Source organism: Scyliorhinus canicula, chromosome 16 (assembly GCF_902713615.1).
Source record: "Scyliorhinus canicula chromosome 16, sScyCan1.1, whole genome shotgun sequence".
Taxonomy (NCBI): Eukaryota; Metazoa; Chordata; class Chondrichthyes; order Carcharhiniformes; family Scyliorhinidae; genus Scyliorhinus; species Scyliorhinus canicula.
Window position 1 is genome coordinate 120291338 of NC_052161.1, and position 6000 is coordinate 120297337.

Below are 6000 nucleotides of genomic sequence, written 5' to 3' on the forward strand. Positions count from 1 at the left end.
TCTGGATGTGTAAAGACTTAATTACCTGCAAATGCTCGCATTCTAAGCATTGGCTGGCATCTTTGAATTTGTCTAGATATATGTTTCTGGAACATACCTCTTCATTCACCTGAGGAAGGAGCAGTGCCCCGAAAGCTAGTGTTTGAAACAAACATGTTGGACTTTAACCTGGTGTTGTAAGACTTCTTTCTGTGCTCACCCCAGTCCAACGCCAGCATCTCCACATCATAGACATACTTTGCACGCTGTTAAACATCCATTAAGTTAATAACCTAATAAATTTATTAGGCTTACCTTGGTTTCATAAATAGCCTTTATGTTGTGGTATTTTAATGTTTTGCTACATTATAGAACTGTATTGGTACAAGTTTTGTTGTTGGCATCTTCCTGAACTGCTTCTGTTATTTTTTTTTAATTTTCCAATTAAGGGGCAATTTAGCGTGGCCAATCCTGCACATCTTTGGGTTGTGCGGGTGAGACCCACGCAGACACAGTGAGAATGTGCAAACACAACACGGACTGTGACCCGGGGCCGGGATCGAACCCAGGTCTTCGTCGCCATGAGGCAGCTGTGCTAACCACTGTGCCATCGTGCCAACTTTGTTTCCGCCATTAGAGTATAAATAATTCTGTAGACCCTTCAAGTTCAGGGTCACAGTTATTTCCACATTAGGGTTGGGATTCCAAATCTGTACAAGGGCATCAAAGGCACCCACAACAAATTGCATTAAAATAGGCCAGTACGGGCAGCACGGTGGCGCAAGTGGTTAACACGGTTGCCTCACGGCGCCGAGGTCCCGGGTTCGATCCCGGCTCTGGGTCACTGTCCGTGTGGATTTTGCACATTCTCACCATGTTTGCATGGGTTTCACCCCCACAACCCAAAAGATGTGCAGGGTAGGTGGATTGGCCACACTAAATTGCCCCTTAATTGGAAAAATTGAATTGGTTACTCTAAACTTATTTTTAAAAAGGCCAGTAAGAGTAATATGATCATGTACAGAATTTGAATTGATTTCCCCAAAGAAAACAAACCTCAATTTTAAAGTAATCAGTCCCTCTGGCAGGGATTCCCAAACTTTTAGAGCCATGGATTCCTCAATGACCTATGAACAGCAATGGGGAACCCCAAGCATTCTCATAATGTCAGCGCCCCTTTTTTACCGCGAAGTAGGTCCGACACAGAAAAAAAATGTAAACATATATTTTCCAGCTATATCTATGCATATATTAATCTGGTAATTTTAAAACTTTCTGATTTAAAATTTATAAATCTTTGTGAATTTTAATGGGAGGAATGATGCTGGAAAGCATCTCTCACATTCACACACTCGGGTTTCTCTGTCACATTCACACATTCGGGTCTCTCTCACATACACATCTCTGTCACATAATCACGTCTCTCTCAAGGGCGTAATGGCGGCGCAGTGGCTAGCAATGCTGCCTCAAGGCACCAAGGACTCGGGTTCGATCCTGGACCCTGATCACTGTCCGTGTGGAATATGCACATTCTCCCCATTCTGCATGGGTCTCACCCCTACAACCCAAAAAGATGTGAAGGGTAGAATTGGCCACGCTAAATTGCCCCTTAATTTGGAAAAAAGAATTTGGTACTCTAAATTTATATTAATAAATCAAGTGGGAGGAAAAGCTGGGGATGGCATAGAGGAGGGATAGTGTTGTAAGGTGAATGCCTCAACTTCATGTGCGAGGATGGGGTTGATACAGCTAAAGGTGGTACACAGGGCGCACTTAACGAAGCCGAGGATGAGCCGGCTGTTTGAGGGGGTAGAAGATGTTTGTGAATGGTGTGGGAGGGACCCAGCTAATCATGTATATATGTTTTGGTCCTGCCCGAAGTTGGAGAAATTTTGGAGGTTTTTCAGCACCGTGTCGACAATCTTGCATGTTGACTTGGAGCCTAGTCCACAGGTGTCAGACCTGCCGGAGTTGCAGACAGGAGCCCGGGCAGATGTTTTAGCCTTCGCCTTGCTTATCGCTCGCAGGTGGGTTTTGTTGGGGTGGAGGTCAACTTCTCAACCCTGTCCCTCGATGTGGCTGGGGCATCTCATGGAGCTCCTGAATTTAGAGAAGGTGACATTTACCCCAAGGGGGCAAATGAAGGGTTCCACAAGAGATGGGGTTTGTTTATACTACATTTTGGAGAACTAGTTACTGTCAACTGTTAGGGCAGGGAGAGAGGAGGTCGATTAGGGAAAGGGAGTGACCGGGGGTGGGGGCAGTTTGTGTTGGGTTTATTTTGTGTTGTAATGTAAAAATTTAAATATAAATACTTTAAAAAAAAATTTTTTTTAAATCTCCCCTCTTGTTTTGACATCTGAACGTGTGTGTGCATGCGTGACATAAATAATGGTAGTGATTTACCTAATTCATTAAATTTGGGACATAGTTTCAATAAACTTATCTTGTTCTTTGCTTAACCTCATAAAACCCATCTAACTAATTATTTACAATCTAAAGACGGGGCAGCAGGGTAGCATGGTGGTTAGCATAAATGCTTCACAGATCCAGAGTCCCAGGTTCGATTCCCGGCTGGGTCACTGTCTGTGTGGAGTCTGCACGTCCTCCCCCTGTGTGCGTGGGTTTCCTCCGGGTGCTCCGGTTTCCTCCCACAGTCCAAAGATGTGCGGGTTAGGTGGATTGGCCATGCTAAATTGCCCGTAGTGTCCTAATAAAAGTAAGGTTAAGGGGGGGTTGCTGGGTTACGGGTATAGGGTGGATACGTGGGTTTGAGTAGGGTGATCATGGCTCGGCACAACATTGAGGGCCGAAGGGCCTGTTCTGTACTGTTCTATGTTCTAAATACTAGGATTGCTGCAGTATTGGCAAAGCACATCCTCTAAATTCACAAAAAAAACAATTATGGTCCAGTCTGCGGGGGAGAATATGGGAGCCATTTGCCCCTCCTCATGTGGCCTGGAAATTTACGCTCCCACCAGGAATGGCGGGCAAGGGCACTAAATTTCACATGGTCAGAAATGTTAGTTTCCTGTCAGCGAGAATTGAGTTTGAGGTTTTGTTCTCTCGACTGACGGGTTAAAGACAGGTTGAGTATCTTGCTGATTTATGTCAGGGACCATATTTGCATTCATTTCATGAATGCTTATTAAAAAGCCAACTCACTAAACTTACATTCTCCCTCCAAATTAAATGTCACACCACCGGATAATTAGAACGGTCTGATTCACAACTGTATTTAAGTGGTGTGTATCTGGTGAGCTTCACTTCCTCAATGACTTTGATGTATGTAAATGCTGCTTTTGCCTAGCTTTAAGAGCAGTGCTACGAGATTTTGAAGCTAGGCCAAGGCCACGGGAGGCAATGCCAAGGAGGGGGAAGGATTGAGGCAGCAATGCAGGGGTGTAGCTGCAAGGAACAGAACCTAATAAGAATGTCCCGGGGCAAGAGTTATAAGACTGTCTGAGGCGGAGTCTATTCTTGGGCCGAGGCCAAACTGTCAGGGGCATTTTGAAGAAACGGTGCTGAGGCTACACTGTCGAGGGCATATTGAAGAGATTGTCCTGGGTCCACGATATTGGAAGCATATATTGAAGAAACTCCTGAGGCTATGCTGTCTGAGGCATATTGAAGAGACTATCCTAGGGCTGAGACCATGCTGTTGGGGGAATACTGAACATACTGTCCTGGGGCTGTGCAGGCCATCTTAAAGGGCTCTGTGTAACATCCATGTCTTGGTACCAATATTGGGAAGGAGAAGGCCTCTCTGGGCAGTGACGGTCATGCACAGCATAATATGCAGGGTGTGGTCAATCACCTAACGATTTTGGTCTGGGGGGGGGTGTTTAGAGCCATGGTACTTTGCTGGCGGCGGAGGAGTGGGCTGGATGACACCCCACGAGCTAGCACATTGCGAGTCGGTGGATGTCCACTCGTGGCCAATGCCATCCATGACCTCAAAATGGTCGTGTTCAGACCTGATGGTACTCGTGGTCTTGAGGTGGCTCAGGTGTGCGGTGAACTCCCATTTGCGCGAAGCCCTGGTCAAACAAAATATTACATTGGCCTTGAACCGCACAGACGGACTGGAGGGAGCATGACAAATGGTGCTGCTTACTCGAGGCATCCCATGCCCACTGGGCACCACAGTGACTCGGTGCCTTATTGACCCTTTTAATGACATTTTAGTTTGATGTAAGTTTAATTTTAGATTTGTTTTTGTTTAAGGCTGTATCCCTTTAAGGGGCGGCCTCTTTTAATTTGTCCTGCGGTTCTTTTAATTGTTTGGTTTTCACACAAAATAGTAGAGGCATGGTATTCTGAGGACAGTTAGCTCAGTTGGCTGGACGGCAGGTATGTGATGCACAACGACGGCAACAGCGCAGGTTTAATTCTAACCTGCTGAGTTTACCATGAAGGCCCTGTTTTCTTAACCCTGTCCCTCCCCATCAGTCAGCGATTCTTATTAAAGAGGAGAGCAGCCTATGGTCCCCTGGGACTATGGAGACTTTCATATTTTCATTTCGCTCTTAGACAAATGGCACAGTTAGGGGAGACATCTGCAGCCTGTAAGTCGGGAGATGAAAAGACATGGGGGTGGTTTTGTACAGTCTCAATGGGGGGAGGGTCCTGGAAAGTAAGGATGACCTCGAGGAGAGGTCATGTCGACAAAGGGCTTGGAGACACCAACATTAAAAGGTTCAGGGGGAGGACAGGATATTTCAACATGTATAACGATAGGCTCAAGGACGAGGAGGCTGGATAATGATAGGAGGAAGGGGAATTAGGAAGCCCTATGGAGAAGGATATGAAGGATTTGGTGGGTTATAGGCAGAGGTTGGAAGCTGGTGGGTGATAGGCATGGGTTGGAAACTGATCTTCCACAGGAATGTAAGCAGAACCGGTTTCTCACCTTCCAGTGATGCAGTTCGTAAATAGGGTTTTTGGGGCAGGTGGGCGGAGTTCAGCACAGCAGATCTTGGCCGATTGAAGGGGCACCCCACAACCGACTTGCTGAAACAACCGACTTGCTGAAACATGGAGAGCATGGCTCAGCTGAGTGCAAAACTCAAGGGTCTCGTGCACAATTAAAGAGCTTGGCTCCATTACTAATGGTGCACATCAGGTGAGAATCCATTAAGTTTAGATGCTGTGGTACTAATGGACTTAATTGACATCTGATCCTTCCAGAGGCATTTCAATGGATGCAGGGTCCAAGACTTAATAGCCACGTCTGATGTAGCACGGTAGCATGGTGGTTAGCATAAATGCTTCACAGCTTCAGGGTCCCAGGTTCGATTCCCTGCTGGGTCACTGCCTGTGCGGAGTCTGCACGTCCTCCCCGTGTGTGCGTGGGTTTCCTCCGGGTGCTCCGGTTTCCTCCCACAGTCCAAAGATGTGCGGGTTAGGTGGATTGGCCATGCTAAATTGCCCTTAGTGTCCTAAAAAATAAGGTTAATATGTGGGGGGGGGGGGGTTACTGGTATAGGGTGGATACGTTGGCTTGAGTAGGGTGATCATTGCTCGGCACAACATCGAGGGCCGAAGGGCCTGTTCTGTGCTGTACTGTTCTATGTTCTATGTGCAGAGGCACCATAGACCCTTCAAGCCTCTATGTTCCCAGTGCATTCATCATGGCATTCAAGGCACCATGCCTACAGTCAGAACATAAGTGCAAGGACAAGGCAGCCATAGTTGTTGTAAAGGCCACTGGAGGACAACCAACACAAGGCTGACTGGAGCTCTGAGGACTTTGGTCTTTTGACCCTAAGTAAGACGCTTGTTACGAATGCATGTCTCAATGCAAAGATCAGCCAATTTTCCTTCAGGATGATATCCTGCAAGGGCTGGCCATGGTATGCGATGAATAGATAGAGTCAGGTGTATGGTTAGAGACTATCTTCGTGCCTTGTAAATGGTGAGAGACCATTCATTGGGCAGGACCATTGATTGACAATTGTTTGCGTTCACAGTTACAAGCTGGAGTGGAGGCTGCAGGCAATACTACCTTCCTGATTGGCT